We start from the raw sequence: 15,967 nt of genomic DNA on the forward strand, positions 1-15,967 counted from the left end.
CAGCAGCTTCTTCCAGGTCTCCCATGAGGTAGGCAGAGCCCTATGCGCTTGAGTTATCTTCTGTATTTCCTAGGCCAGTGGTAGGAAGCCAGATCAGAACTGGAACGGCTGGGACACAAATGGGGGCCCATATGGGATACTGGTGTCACAGATAGTAGCTTTAACCACTTCACTGCAATACTGTTCCTCTATTTTAAGAATTTGATATGAATTCACACACTCTCTATAACAACCCTATGAGGTAAGTATTATTACAGTTAGTAACAGTAGTCAACTAACTTAGGCAAGTCAGAAGGCCTGTTGTAGGGATACCATGATGCTGCATACAAAACTGTTTCCCAAGTTTCCCTCGAAACTGGAATGAGTTTGTCATTTAAAAAGTGTCATACAAACTACCTCATTGTATTTTAGGAAAAAAATACTTTCCTCTCCTCTGAAACAAAGTTGCTTTACTTTCAGAATAAACTAGAATTATTTTTACTGTGTTGCCAGGTACACCCAAAAGATCATTCCCATGTATCTGGATCCAGGTAATACTTGAGCCTGGAAAATTCACACGCTATTTCAGGGATGGACTATGTAAGACAGAAGAACTCAAGCTAGCTGGAGTTTTCCAAAATGACTAGTCTCCCAGTCATTGCCTCGGATTCGTTAACACAATGAAGTATCAACAGGGATAATAAAAACTTACAAAGAATCTTCAAAAACAAAATGCTCTGAAGAACAGAATTCTGATGCGGTTATACTAGAAATGACCTTTAAGGACCATTACTCATATTGCAGCATGATTCTCAATTCTTCTCACCAGTGCTTCTCCTAACTCAAAAAGAATTTCATGGTTCCCTGCTAACTGAAAAGCTGACGCTCTGAGGACCTAACTTACTGCCAGGGAGGAATGTCAAGGCCTAGAGGGAAATGGACACTAGCAAGTACACACACAACGCTGCAAATTTGTAGGAACCTGAGACAACTGTTTTCCATATATTTAAAAATTTATTTAATTTTCATTTGAAAGGCAGGGTTACAGAAAGATACAGAGAGACAGATCTTTCAACTGCTGGTTCACTTTCCAGATGGTTGCAATGGCTGGAAATGGGCTGGTCCAGAGCCATAACCAGGACCTTTTTTTCCAGATTTCTAACATGGGTTCAGGAGCCCAAGGACTTGAGCCATCTTCGATTACTTTCCCAGGACATCATTAGGGAGCTGGATTCGAGGTGGAGCATATGGGATTTGAACCAGCACCCATATGGGATGCAGGAGTTACAGGCAGGAGCTTAACTTGGCCCCGTGTTTTTCACATCTGAATGTAAATCTCACAGGTTGGGTCCCCTTAATAACTTTGTTGTGCCATTGTAAGGGTTGGTCATTATGTTTCAGGCCACAATCATGTTATGTGGAACAATGTTAGTAGTTTGTTATACTATTTATCATTATCTGATAGTTCAGGTGAACATATAGACAAAATCGGGCCCGGTGCCGTGGCCTAGTGGCTGAGGTCCTTGCCTTGAATGCGCCAGGATCCCATATGGACGCCGGTTCTAATCCTGGCAGCTCCACTTCCCATCCAGCTCCCAGCTGTCTGGGAAAGCAGTTGAGGACGGCCCAAAGCCTTGGGACCCTTCACTCGTGTGGGAGACCTGGAAGAAGCTCCTGACTCTTGGCTTCAGATCGGCTCAGCACCGGCCAATGCAGTCACTTGGAGAATGAATTATCAGATGGAAGATCTTCCTCTCTGTCTCTCCTTCTCTCCATATATCTGACATTGCAATAAAAAAATAAATAAGTCTTTAAAAACAAAAAACATATAGACAAAATCTGGTTAGCAACTTATGAATGGTAGTAATTCACCTTGTTTTTTCTTTTTTTGAATGTGTGCTTTAAAGACTTATTTATTTATTTGAAAGTTAGAGATGGAGAGAAAGAGAGATCTTCATCTGTTGATTCACTCCCCAGGTGGCGACAACAGCCTACATCTCTCATGTGGGTTGCAGGTGCCCAAACACTTGGGTCATCCTTCACTGCCTTCCCAGGGCTTCCAAAGCAACTGGATCCTAAGTGGAGAGGTTAGCACATGAACTGGCTACCATATGGGAGCTGATGTCACAGAAAGCAGCTTTACCCACTGTACCAGAACATGGATCTTGTCATATTTTTTTTAAAGATTTATTTATTTTATTACAGTCAGATATACAGAGAGGAGGAGAGACAGAGAGGAAGATCTTCCATCTGATGATTCACTCCCCAAGTGAGCCGCAACGGCCAGTGCTGTGCCAATCTGAAGCTGGGTACCAGGAACCTCTTCCAGGTCTCCCACGCGGGTGCAGGGTCCCAAGGCTTTGGGCCGTCCTCGACTGCTTTCCCAGGCCACAAGCAGGGAGCTGGATGGGAAGTGGAGCTGCCGGGATAAGAACCGGCGCCCATATGGGATTTTGGTGCGTTCAAGGCGAGGACTTTAGCCGCTAGGCCATGCCGCTTGTCATATTTTTTTAAACGAATAAATTAACATTGGTATATGCTAATATTTTTAAGTAATGAAAGGTTTAAAAATTAATATATAGAAATAAATTTTCATATATACAAACAACTCATGGTTCACATGCATTGGAATAAGACTAATCAGAAATAGATGCAACTATATTAAAACCAAACTTTACATTATTTCTGAACACACACATCCTAGGATTGTCTTCAAATATGCCAACTGAGGCAGGCATTTAGTTTAGTAGTTCAGACACTGGTTGGGATGCCCAAAGTCCTGACATTCACTTCCTGCTATTACAGATCCTATAACACAACGGTAACGGCTAAAGTAGTTAGGTCCCTACCATCCACAGGAGACTTAGACTGTATTCCTTCAGAGAGCAGATGAGATCGGGCACATTAAGGGTGGTATGGCCATAGACTAGACTGTATTCCTAATTCCTGAGAATAATAATTCGAGCTACTGCAGGCACTTGAGAAGTGAACAAGTCAATGGGAAATCTTGTCATTCCTGTTTCCATCTTCTCTCTCTCTCTCAAATGAATACATTTTTAAAGATTTAAATTTATAGTTCATGCAATCCCAGGAAAAGAACTATCCAGTGTAGATATTACTGAATTACTATTAGAATTATTGGAGTGCTTTAATTAGGCAAACTATATAACAGACATGAAAAAAATAAGCATACAACAAAAAACTAGAAACATGATTTTCTCTAAAAAAGTATTTTATTTATTTGAAAGGCATTGTCATAGAGAGAGAGAGAGAGACAGTGAGGAAGGGCTTCTAACTGCTAGCTCACTCCCCAAATGTTTTCAATGGCCAGTGATAGGCCAGGCTGAAGCCAGGATCCAGAAACAACTTCTGGGTCTTCCACACGCATAGAGGGACTCAAGGACTTGGGCCATCTTCCATTGTTTCCCAGGTGTATTAGTGGGGAGCTGGAATGGAAGTGGAACAGCTGGACTGCTATTGCAAAACAGAGCAGCTGGACTTCGTGGGAGAATGGCACAACAGGCAGAGGTTTAATTTGAGATGCCACAACACTGCCACAGGAAACATTCTTAAGATAAGATAAAATAGGGCTGGTGCCCTGGTGTAGTGGGCCAAACCTCTGCCTTTGATGCTAGCATTCCAGATGGGTGCTGGTTCCTGTCCCAGTTTCTCCACTTTATCCTCTCCCTATTTATTGCCTGGGAAAGCAGTGGAGGATGGCTCAAGTTCTTGTGTCCCTGCAACCATGTAGGAGGCCTGGAAAAGCTCTTGGCTCCAGGCTTCAGACAGGCCCAGCTCTGGCCATTGTGGTCATTTGGGGAACAAACCAGCAGAAGGAAGATTTCTCTCGTCTCTCTTTTACTTTAGAACTCTGCTTTTCAAATAAAAGTAAAAAAAAAAAAAAAAAAAAAAAAAGCATGCTTTAAAAAAAATGAGAACAAGTTACAAAATGATACAGTAAAATATGTCATAAAACTTCAGTGAATAAAACCCTAGTGTCTGGGTCTACTATCAGACAAACAGAAGAACGGAACAGAAAAGACAGAGATGCAAGCATTAAGCGTTTAGCCTGGAAGGTAAGATGCTGGTTAGGATGCTCATATTTTGTTGGTGGGGATGGGTTAGATATTTGGTTTTAACTCTCAACTCCAGCTCCCTACTAACACATCCTGGGAAGAAGTAGTCATGACTCAAGCTCCTGCCACCCACGTTAGACACCAAGGTGGAGTATCTGGCCCCTTGCTTCAGCCCTGGGCCTGGACTGTGCCAAATGGGGAAAGAACTGCTAGAGAAGAGTGCACACGTGTGCACACACACACACACACACTCACACACTCACACACACTCACACTCACACTCTCACACACACACACTCACACACACTCACACACACACACACTCACTCACACTCACACTTAGCTGTCTCTCTGCCATAAATCAACCACATCATTTATTATTTTTAAAAAGATGCAAATAAACATGAAAATTTAATATAAGATAAAGATGACACCTCTAATTAGGAATGTGGTTATGCCATTCAATAATTGGTGTTGAAAAATGGTCTCAGTTGGAAACCATTATGCTAAGTAAGCCAGTCCAAAAGATGTTTTCTCTGATAAAAGATAGTCGATATGCAAAGTACTATATATACATATATACACATGCATTTGTACATATATACACACGTGTATGTATATATTTATGTACATATATACATATATAGGCATGTAAGCACACACGCACATATAATGAACGGTGCAAGGGAGACTAGCACGCCAGGAAGCAAAGGTACTAATCAGTAGGTCTCTACTTCAGAATAAAAATAGGACTCCCAATGAAACTTATAAATATACCTCTACATTATGATTCTGTTTTCTACCTTCTCCTGTACTTATCATGTCATGATACATTTAAATATCAGACAGTTAAGCTTAAAACTTGTACTAAAGGTCTATACTATTGTGATAATATGGGGAGAAATGGCTGGTATGAGAGTGGGGAAGGAAGGAAAACAGGGAGCGATGAATTCCTATACCTACAAAACCATATCATAGGGGCCCGGCGTCGTGGCCTAGTGGCTAAAGTCCTTGCCTTGAATGTGCCAGGATCCCATATGGGCGCCGGTTCTAATCCCGGCAGTTCCACTTCCCATCCAGCTCCCTGCCTGTGGCTTGGGAAAGCAGTAGAGAATGGCCCAAAGCCTTGGGATCCTACACCCATGTGGGAGACCTGGAGGCAGTTCCTGGCTCGTGGCTTCAGATCAGCACAGCACCAGCCGAATCATCTGACTTTGCAATAAAAATAAGTAAAATAAATAAATAAATAAAAATGGTGTTGAGATAGTTAGGTCTCAAGTTGCATTCACAGCTTAAACTAACTACCAAATAAAGTCATACAGGCCAAAGACATAAACTTTAAAAGTGAAAATATAAAAATAAAAATGATAGATGAAAAATCTATCTTTCAAATAAATACATAAACCCTTTTTAAAAAGTTGACATCAAAGCAAAAATTAATGCTACAGAAAAAGACATTTTTATAATGATAAAAAGGTCCACCAGGAAGAAATAAATATACATGTACCTAACAAAAGAGTCTCAAATACAGGAAGCAAAAGGTGATAGAATTTAAGGGAGAAGTGTTCATTTAAAAGCAATAGTTGGGATCTCAACACTCAATTTTTGTAATGTATAGACAACAGGGAGAATATCAACAACAAAATAGAATTCTTTATAAACTCACATAAACCAGTTAGATCAAGTTGATATTAATACAACATTCCCTCAATAAAAGAAGGATACATAGGAGCCTGGAGCATTAGCTTAGTGGCTAAGGTCCTTGCCTTGTATGCACTGGGATCCCATATGAGTGCTGGTTCTAATCCTGGCTGTTCCCATCCAGCTCCCTGCCTGTGGCCTGTGAAGCAGTTGAGGATGACCCAAAGCCTTTGGACCTGCATCTGCACAGGAGACCAGGAAGATGCTCCTGGCTTCAGATCAGCTCAGCTCTGGGTGTTGCAGTTGCTTGAGGAGTGAACCAGCAGAAGGAAGATCTTCCTCTCTGTCTCTCTTTCTCTCTGTATACCTGCCTTTCCAATAAAAATAAATAAACCCCCCACTTTTAAGAATACATGTTGCTCAAGGTGGAGGAATCCACCATGTGGGGAGGGTTTGGGGAGGGGTGGGGAGAATCCCAGTACCTATGAAACTGTGTCACATAATACAATGTAACTAATGAATAAATTAAAAAAAAAAAGAAAAAAAAGAATGCATGTTGCTTACTAGTGCACAGGAAACATTCCATAGAACAGGCCCTATGTTTGTCCATAAAACAAACATCAGTAAACATCAAAGAACTGAAATTAGACAAAATATTTGACCTCAACAGAATGCAATGAGTAATCAATAACAGAAAGAAACTCAAGAAATTCACAAACACATGGAAATTAACACACTCCTAAATTACCACTGGATCAAAGAAATCATAAGGGAAATCAGATATGGGATGTCACTAATGAAACGCCTAGAAATATATGGCTGCAACCACATGCATGAAAAAGAGAAAGAAAGATTTACATCAATAGCCTTAAGAAAGAAGAAAGAGGGCCCAGCACAGTGGCCTAGAAGCTAAAGTCCTCCTCTTGAACCCGCCGGAATCTCATATGGGCGCCGGTTCTAATCCCAGCAGCCCCACCTCCCATCCAGCTCCCTGCCTGGGGCATGGGATAGCAGCTGATGATGGCCCAAAGCCTTGGGATCCTGCACCCACATGGGAGACCTGGAGGAAAGTTCCTGGCTCCTGGCTTCGGATCAGCACAGCATCGACCATTGTGCTCACTTGGGGAGTGAATCATCTCTGTCTCTCTTCCTCTCTGTATATCTGACTTTGCAATAAAAATAAATTTTAAAAATCTTTAAAAAGAAAGAAAGAAAGCAGAAAGATGGCCCGGCACGGGAGCCTAGTGGCTGAAGTCCTTGCTTTGCACACACCAGGACCCAGCACGGGCACTGGTTTGTGTCCCAGTGGCCTTGCTTCCCATCCATCTCCCTGCTTGTGGTCTGGGAAAGCAGTCAAAGATGGCCCAATCCCTAGGGACCCTGTGCCTGCGTGGGATGCCTGGAAGAAATTCCTGACTCCTGGCTTCTAATCGGCTAAATTCTAGTTGTTGAGTACATTTTGGGAAGTAAATCAGCAGACAGATCTTCCTCTGTATTTCTCCCCTTCTCTGTATGTCTGACTCTCCAATAAAAATAAATAAATCTTTTTAAAAAGAAGAAAGAAACAAGAAGGAGAACAGCAAACTAAACCCAAAGTAAACAGAAGAAAAAAATAAGTTCTAGAGTAGAAATGCATGAATTACATAATACAGAAATGGTAGGAAGTAAGAACCAGATGCTTATTTCACAAATGGATCAATCACACTGACAAATCTTTGGTTAGAAAAAGAAAAAAAGGAGATACAAATTACTAAAAACAGGAATGGAGGAAGGGCCCCAGTAGCAATCTTTTTTTTTTTTTAAGATTTACTTATTTCCATTACAAAGTCAGATATATAGAGAGGGAGAGACAGAGAGGAAGATCTTCCGTCCAATGATTCACTCCCCAAGTGAGCGCAACGGCCGATCCAAAGCCGGGAACCAGGAACCTCTTCCAGGTCTCCCACATGGGTGCAGGGTCCCAAAGCATTGGGCCATCTTCGACTGCTTTCCCAGGCCACAAGCAGGGAGCTGGATGGGAAGTGGAGCTGCCAGATTAGAACCGGCGCCCACATGGGATTTTGGCGCGTTCAAGGCGAGGACTTTAGTCACTAGGCCACACCGCTGGGCCCATCCCAGTAGCAATCTTAAAGAAAAAAGCAAAATATAGTAAATGCTGTAAATAAGTGCATGCCACTGCTACAGGCTGAACTTTGTCTTCCTAAAATTCAATTGCTGAAGCCTTAACTCTATGCTTCAGAATCTGACTGCATTTAGAGATAGGGACATTGAAAAAATAACTGAGGTTAAATAAGGTCACAGGGTAGGCCATAGTCCTCTAGGACTGCTGTTATTACAAGGAAAGGAAGGGACACTAGGGAAGCGCACATCCGTGGGAAAGCCAAGGGAGGACACGAGAACACAGCCATCTGTGCGTCAAGGTGAAAGGCCCTTCTCTGCAAGAAAACTGCCCTGTGAACACACCGACTTAGAGCTTCCAACCTCTGCAATTGCGAGAACGTAGATTCTGTCGTTGCAACCACCACGTGTTCAGTATTTTGCTATGACAGAAAACCAATACAGCCACCAAATTAGACTACTCCAACTAAACAATTAGGATGTAACTGGACAAACTTCTAGAACAAAAAAAGGGAGAAAGTTTGAATAGAGCTCTCATACGTAAAGAGACTGAATTAGTAAAAAAAAAAAAAAAAAAAAAAAAAAAAAACAGACAATAACAAAAACACCTCACATTTACAAAGAAAAGTAAAAGCTCAGAATGTTGCATTACTGATGTCTACCAATATTTAAAGTAGTAATATCATTCCTTCACAAACTCTTCCCACAAAAAGAACAACAGAGAATATTTCCTAACTCATCCTGTTAAGCCAATATTACTCTGATATCAAAACCAGATGAAGACAAATAAAGAATAGGCAAGCTACTGAATATAGTTTCTGCAATTAATAAATATAGACATAAAATGCTTAATAAAATGCTGGCAACACAGAATTCATCTCAGCTAGAAAGGGTAATATACCATACCCAAGTGGGACTTACTAATATAGCAGGTATGAAGGTTTGTTCAACATACAAAAACCTAACAGTGTAATACACTTTCATCATAAAATAAAGATTAAGATCCCAAAGCCCATCTCAACAGACACAGAAAAGTAGTTTGACAGAATTCAATGATATTTCACGTCATGGCGAAAAAACTAACTAGTAAGAGAAAGGAACTTAACTTGATAAAAGGCATCTCCTAAAAACGCACTGCTAACATTCTTCATAATCATAAAGGATTATATGCTTCACCATACGATCAAATTATGATCTGGACTAAAGCCGAGCATATACTTGCTTGCCACTTCTACTTAACATTGTATGGGAGGTGATATTTAGGTAATTAGGAAGGAAAATAAAATTACCCAGGTAGAAAGGCAGAAGTAAGCTGTATATTTTTGCAGATAGCATGAGTCTATGTAAGAGATCCTAAGGAAGCCACTAGAAAACTTCTAGAGGTAACAAGTTCACCAGAGTCCCAGAATATACAGAAATAGTATTTTGAATAGCTAAAAAAAAAAAAATTAAGCCTGTGGTATCACAGGTAAAGCCAAAGCTTTGGGTACTTGCATCCCGTATCAGAAGACCGGTTCACATCCCAGCCCCCCCACTTCTGATCCAGTTCCCTGCTAGTACACCAGGGAAGTAGTAGAGGATGGGTCAAACACCTGAGCTCCTGCCACCCATGTGGGAGACCAGATGAAGTTCCTGGCTTCTGGTTCCAATCTGGCCCAGGTGTTGAAACCATTTAGTAAAGCAACAAGCAGATGGAAATGTGCACTCTCTCTCTCTGCTTTTTAAATAAACAAAATTTTTAAAACTTAATAAAATTAAGAAATTTTTCATAATAATATCAAGTTATAACTAAGAATTTACTGAGCAAAAGAAGCCTAAAATACTATGGAACTACAAAACATTACTATAAACTAAAAAACACTTGAAAATAAATGGAAAGGGCCCGGCGCTGTGGCCTGGCAGCTAAAGTCCTCGCCTTGAATTCACCGCGTGGGAGACCTGGAGGAATTTCCTGGCTCCTGGCTTCGGATCAGTGCAGCACAGGCTGTTGCAGCCACTTGGGGAGTGAATCATCGGACAAGAGATCTTTCTCTCTGTTTCTCCTCCTCCTCTTTGTATATCTGACTTTGCAATAAAAATAAATAAATCTTAAAAAAAAAAAAAAGAAAGAAAATAAATGGAAAGACCTCCCTCTTCTCTCCCCGGCAAGCTCATGGATTAGAAGATTTAGTATTGTTAAGATGTCCACACTACCCAAGTTGTTCTAAAAATCCATGGCAACCTGCATCAAAAGCTAAATTCTTCCCAAAAATTTACAATCAAACTTAAATTACATGTATAGATGTAAGGGGCCTAGAATAGTCAAAACTATCATGAAAACTTAAAGTAAGCTGGAGGACTTATTGCCCATTTGGAACAATAATTACTCAGTGTAGTCCTGCCATAGAACATACATACAGATCAATGAAAAGCACTGAAAATCCAGAAACAAATGCCAGCTGCTCCACTTCCAATCTAGCTCCCTAGTTTTTATTATTATTATTATTATTATTATTATTATTATTATTTTAACTAGAAAGTTGGGTTTACAGAGAGAAGGAGAGACATAGAGAAAGATCTTCTAGCTGCTGGTTCACTCCCCAAGTGGTCACAACAGCCAGAGCTGAGTCAATTTGAAGCCAGGAGGCAAGGAGCTTCTTCCCGTGTGAGTGCAGGTCTCCCACATGGGTGCAGGGTCCCAAGGCTTTGGGCCATCCTCCCCTGCTTTCCCAGGCCACAAGCAGGGAACTGAGTGGGAAATGGAGCAGCCAGAGCACAAACAGGTGCTCATACGGGATCATGGCACATGTTAAGGTGAGGATTTAACCACTGAGCCATTGCACTGGGCATTCAGCTGCCTGTTAATGTATCTGAGAAAGCAGCAGAACATTAACAGGGAGCCAGATTGGAAGTGGAGCAACTGGATTCAAACCATTGTCCATATGGGATTCTAGAGCTATAGACAGCAGCTTAATCCCCTGTACCGCAGCACCAGTGCCTTAATGGTGTCCTTTGAAGCAAAGGATTTTTATGTTGTGATGAGGTCAAATTCATTTATACTTTCTTTTGTTGTGTATGTATTTGATGCCACATCTAAAAATCTATTGAGTAAACCACGATCATAGAGATCTTGGGCCCCTACACCCATGTGGGAGACCAAAATTAAGTTTCCTGCTCCTGGTTTTGGCCTAGCCCAACCTTGGCCATTGTAGCCATTTGTAAGGTGAACCACAGATAGAAGATCTCTGTCTCTCTGTAAGTTTGACTTTCAAATCAACCAATCTTAAAACTACAATCCACAAAATAGAAGATGCTTAAAATCATGCATCTATCAGGGACTTAAAACCAGAATATATATTTAAAAAACTTTTATAAATCAGTAATAAAAAATAACTCAATTGAAAAATGGACAAATGATTTATAGAGAAATTTATTTTAAAAATCCACAAATGGCCAAAAAGCACATGAAAATATACTTCACATCATTAGCCTTTGGAGAAGTGAAATCCAATACACAATGAGAAACTGCTTCATATCCCCTAGGCTGAGTATAACTGACAATATGGATAATAACAAATGTTGACATGAATATGGGGAAACTAGAATTCTCATATACTGCTTGTGGAAGAACAAAATGGTTCATCCACTTTGGAAAAGAGATCTTCAAATGATTTTATATATATAGTTACCATATGACCCAGCAATTCCATTTCTAGGTATGAAATAAGAGAAATGTGAATGGAAACCTATGTGCGCAAAAACCTATATGTTAATGCTCATTATTCAAACACTTTCCCCAACCAAATGTTGGATAAACAACCAAAGGTTCATCATCTGATAACGGGATAAATAACTGTGGTTGATCCATGCTGTTATTTGAAAATACTGCAAGCAAAATCATCAACCAGGGAGAATAATTGTAACTAATATCCAAAAAGAGTTTTGCACCCCTGTTAACAGCAACTATTAAGAAAATAGATTCCTGTGGTATCCATTTGGTTCCTGCATCCCAGATCCCAAACAGGTCTACTTCTGATTTCATTGGGAGCTCCAGAGCCCAATTCTGCAGAAACTTAGACTCCTGGGGACAGCATCCTATCTATCTCAAGCTCACATCTAATTTCTTTCAGCATTTTGCTTCAAATCCTTTTCAAAGGCCACCAAATTCTCTTCACCTTGTGTATGGCTAAGAAGCCCAAGGAACTGTGATGGTTCTGGGTCATTTTGTTGCATCATGTTCTTTAGGATAATCCTGAGAGGCATTTTGTATACTTAGAGGACTTGATGTATTTAAGCCTTTCTGGGTTTCGGCAACCACGCAGAAAACATACCCTTGCTTTCAGGGATCACTTCCAAATGAACAACCTGCACCCATGTCCTTCCTAGAACACTTTATACTATGTCAACCAACAATTCCATAACTAAAGGGTAAAGAATGCAAACTTAACTTTTATAAAATTTTATAAATTCTTTTTATAAATTTTATAAAATTTATAAAATGCAAAGATGCTCAATGTCAGTAAGAGACATGCAAACTAAAGCCACAGATACTATATTTTCATGTTAGACTGACATATAGAGTTAAGGCTAGTTCAATAATAACCTTTGTACACCTCTGTGGAAATACACATTGCCACACAGGCACTGGTTCAATCTCTATGAGAGTAATTCAATGATATCTACAAAATTATAAATGAGTGGGGGCTTGATAGAACAATTCCTGAGATTTACAGACTTGGAAGAAATTACACATCCATTTTTGCATTGCTCCATTGAAATAAAAGATGCTTCAAACTTTTTGAAAACCCTTCATATGCATGGATTTAAATTTCTGCACAAATACATATGGCATAGGTGGGGGGGCAGACCAGGCTGAACCCGTTCACATCAACCACTGGCGAATCCGAGCGCCAGCATAGAGTGCAGGTCAGGCCAGTTTCGGTCGCAACACATACATTAAGAAAGGCCAAGGTGAGGTGAGCCGTACTGGATGTGGTTGCAGTGCCCAAACAGCACACGTGAGAACCGGTGGGGAGGAGGCAAAGCTGGCAGGGGAATGTGGGCTCCCCTGCTGGACAACCACTTCCACTGGATAGCAGGAGTTGGGATGGGGGCAGACCAGACCAGGCAGGGCTACAACACCTGTGGGCCTCATGTGAGCAAGACTGGGGAAGGGCCAGATTGGACTGACTGTTCCTGTTGGTGCAAGCAAAAATTAGAGTGGGTGAGCTAGACTTCAATGCCCATAGACAAGTACGAGAGCTAAATGGGAATTGGGACAGACTGAACAAGCCTGCGGTACATACTGGCATGCATTGGAACCAGGGTAGGAGGCCGGCCTGGTGGGGGTTCTGGGGAGTTGCCCCAACTAGGCTGCAGCTCCCACTGGTTTGCGGGAGGACCGAGTATGAAGTGGGTAGGATCAAGCTGGACTGTAGCACCTATTGGTTCAAGTGGAAGACAGGGCTGGATACAGAACTGACCCAGCAATTGCAACCACCAGCATGTGCATAAGCTGATTGGGGCGACGGACTGTGTCGGACCCTGTACTGGCAAATTCACACAAGAACCAGGTTTGGGATCATCTCAGATGAAGTTTCTTTGGAGATTCCTCCAACTGAACTGCCGATCTCAGAACCCCAACCATGAAGGGACTATGTCAGCCAGTGGATTCTGAATAGGTTTCATCGTGATTAGAAAGGCGAGATTGGCAACAATTCAGAACTGTTGAACCATCAAAACTGCTTGAGCAGGACCTTCAGAGCGTGCCTCACATCGGGGACCTGGGATAGGTGGGAGGCTGGGTGGAACTTTACCCTTCGTTTCTCCCCTGACTCCAGATACAGGAAAAAAATGATATCAGTGTGGAAACAATGGTATTACCCACTTTCACCCTGTAGCCCTTGACCCTTTGTACCCCAATCAACTAAGTAAGATTAATTTAAAAAAATTTTGCACCAAAATATACTCACATTAACCCACCACGGGACCTGTTTCATGATATATAAATGGTACTGAAAAGGAACCAAGACCATCTTCAATATACAGTAGGCATTCAATAATCTTTGATTTGCTATATCTGAATAAGGATTTTCCAGATGATCCACACTTTATATTTGACGCCCATGTAAAATGTAGACTCTATCGCTGGGCATTTAGCCTTACAGATAAGCTGAAGTTTAAGAATTCTACACACCATTTTGGATGGCTGGGTTCAGGTTCCAAATCCGTCCCTGATCCCAGCTTCTTGCTAATGAACACTTTGGGAGGAAGCGATTTATGGTTCAAGTACTTTAGTGCCATCCATCCAAGAGGGAGACTTGGATTGATTTCCCAGTTCCTGATGTCAGCCTGGACCATTCCCAGTCATTTCAGGTTTCTAAGGAGTGAACCAGCAGCTGACAGCTCCATCGGTCAATCACTCAAAAAAATAAAACCACACACACATGACTTATTAAAGTTTACATATTTAATGTATATATGTGTATGTGTGTATTATATGCACACATAATGTACATATATACATACACAAACATATATGTATATACATATATATATAAAATACTACACACACACAATGATGTGCTTCTTCCCTGTGTAAAGTATATTGCATTTATTTTCACATTCAAGAACAATTAAGAATAATCCTTAATACAAACACCATATTTTTATTATTGTACTTTAAGGCTGTATTAGTTATTCATGTATTCTCCTTTTGATTCAATTATACTAGTATTTTAAAATAAACACATGAGGCCCAGCATTATGCCGTAGTGAGTTAAGCCAACACTTGTGATGCCAGCATCCCCTATCAGAACACTGGTTTGAATCTCAGCTACTCTGATTCTGATCCAGTTTCCTGGTAAGGTGCCTATGAGGGCAGAAAAAGATGGCCAAAGTACTTGGGTCCCCTACCATCTGTGTGGGAGAGCTGCATGATGTTCCTGGCTCCTGGCTCTGGCCTGGCCCAGACCTGGCCATTAGGCCAATTGGGAAGTAAATCAGAAGACAAAAGATCTCTGTGTCTCCCTGTCTGTCACTCTGCCTTTCAAATAGATAAGTAACAAATTAATCTTTAGTAACAATAAGAACATATCCCTCCTTTAAAATATTAAATCACATATTGTCCTAACCAGTTCCTATGCTGCTGATTTAAGAACAGCCTTATTGAAATTATAACTGACAACAACTGTACCTATTTAAAGTATACATTTTGGTAAGTTCTTATGTATCCATATACCCATGAAACCACAATCATGTTCAAAATAGTGAACCTATTTATTAACCTCAAGTTTTTTTGTAACTTTTATAATTATTCCCTCCTCCCACAACAGATGGCTTCAGGTTTTCTACAGCTTCATATGAAAAAAATTATACAGAATTATACATTTTTAGGTCTGATTTATTTCACCTATCAGATTATCTTGACATCCATCACATAATTAAGAATATCAAAATCCCATTATTGTTTGTTTTTTGACTAGTATTACATTGTTTGGATACATAATGACTTACTTACCCATCCACTTTTCAATGGATATTTAGGTTGTTTTTGGCTATTGTAAAGAAAGCTGCTATAAACACTTTCTAAAGATTTATTTTATTTTTATTGGAAAGTCAGATATACAGAGAGGAAGAGAGACAGAGAGGAAGATCTTCTGTCCGCTGATTCACTCCCCAAGTGACCGCAACAGCTGGAGCTGAGCTGACCCAAAGTCAGGAGCCTGGATCCTCTTGTGGGTCTCCCATGCGGGTGCAGGGTCCCAAAGCTTTGGGCAGTCCTCGACTGCTTTCCCAGGCCACAAGCAGGGAGCTGGATGGGAAGCAGGGCAACTGGGACACGGACTGGCGCCCGTATGGGACCTCCGAATGTGCAAGGTAAGGACTTTGGCTGCTAGGCTACTACACTGGGCCCTAGCGGCTATAAATATTATGTACCAGGATTTGTATGGACATGTATTTCTTTTTTTCTTGGGTAAATATCATGTGCCAGGTGCATATTTGGCTTTAAAAAAAGATTTATTTTTATTGGAAAAGCAGATTTATAGAGTGAAGGAGAGACAGAAGAAAGATCTTCCATCCACTGGTTTACTCCTCAAATGGCCATGATGGCCAGAGCTGAGTAGATCTGAATCCAGGAGCCAGGAGCTTTTTCTGGATCTCCCATATGGGTA

The 15,967-nt window shown here is 40.9% G+C and overlaps 1 protein-coding gene across 5 annotated transcripts in view; it reads right to left on the reverse strand.

The window, feature by feature from the left end:
* GREB1L (GREB1 like retinoic acid receptor coactivator) overlaps positions 1–15,967 on the reverse strand; it is a 124,106-nt gene that overhangs the window by 66,715 nt on the left and 41,424 nt on the right. The gene's annotated exons all lie outside the window — the stretch shown is intronic.

Source organism: Ochotona princeps, chromosome 18 (assembly GCF_030435755.1).
Source record: "Ochotona princeps isolate mOchPri1 chromosome 18, mOchPri1.hap1, whole genome shotgun sequence".
Taxonomy (NCBI): domain Eukaryota; kingdom Metazoa; phylum Chordata; class Mammalia; order Lagomorpha; family Ochotonidae; genus Ochotona; species Ochotona princeps.